The following is a 1,194-nucleotide window of genomic DNA, read 5'->3' as shown; positions in this document are numbered from 1 at the left end:
TGACATGTCTAATGCAACAGAACTGCACTTAATTACTAAAGAGTAATTGATTTTTTTAATAAGAGAAAAGAAGTTTATTTACCATGTGCATGGGAAAATTACAGAGTGATTACCCCAAGAGTAATTACAATTTTAAAAACGATTTAAAACAGTAAAAAAAAGAAAAAAGAAACATAATTTTTACACAAAAGAGAAAAAAACTCCAAAAGAGTTGTGGAGGAAGCACACCAACCTTCTAGAGCAACGGTCCCCAACCTTTTTGGCACTAGAGATTGGTTTCATGGAAGACAAATTTTCCCTGGCCTGGGTGGGTGGGATGGGGGTAAGACTGAGTTTAGGTAGTGATGCGGAAGGGCCCTAAGGCTGTAAATACAGATGAAGCTTTGTTTGCTCACCCACCATTCACCTCCTGCTGTGTAGCCTAGTTCCTGACTGGCCACAGACTGTCTCAGGTCCATGGCCCCAGGGGGTTGGGGACCGCAGTTCTAGAGGATGGCAAAGCAAAACACTACCGCAATGGAGATAACTGGGTCTTCAAGCAGGTTGGCTTGCCACAATAGTACGGTTATTCCATGGAAAATGGACAGTGAGACTTAATGGATCAGGGCCCAACAGTTTATTATGCAAAGCATAACAAACATCAAGAGCATCAGATGAGTTGTGCTTATTCCCCTACCCCCATGTCCCCAGGGAGAAACCACAAGCTCAGATGCATGCTAGGCTGTGCTGTAGGTGAGAAATGTAGACCCAACACTCTGCACTTTCTGAGCAAGCAGCAAGCATTGTAGCAAGCAACAGATATTGTAGCAAGTGACAAACAAGCCAGCCCCCTTCTCAAACAAAGAAGAGTTACAAAATACACTGGAGTTGTACACTGTTTTGTTTCCTTTGTTACTAACTACAGAAACTGCCTAGTACAGGAGGGGAAAATCTTGCAGTATAACATTATCAGCAAGAACATGCTGGGATGTTCAGGTGCTGTAGAGGACTGACTCTTCCAGGAAGAGTTTTAGCCATTATTTCCTTTCAATAACATCAACATTGAATATATTTCTTTAAATGTTTGCCACTGACAAAGATTGTTTGCTTGAACCAAATTTTAGTGAGGCTCCCAAACCTTCTCCTAGGCCCCTCTCTCTGTGCACTTCCTTGTAAAATCCAGTTTTAGCAAAACTGCTAAGTTGGTTTAACAAA

This window comes from Propithecus coquereli, unplaced genomic scaffold, assembly GCF_000956105.1.
Source record: "Propithecus coquereli isolate 6110/MARCELLA unplaced genomic scaffold, Pcoq_1.0 Scaffold337, whole genome shotgun sequence".
Lineage (NCBI taxonomy): Eukaryota > Metazoa > Chordata > Mammalia > Primates > Indriidae > Propithecus > Propithecus coquereli.
Note: the sequence above shows the minus strand (reverse complement) of the source record.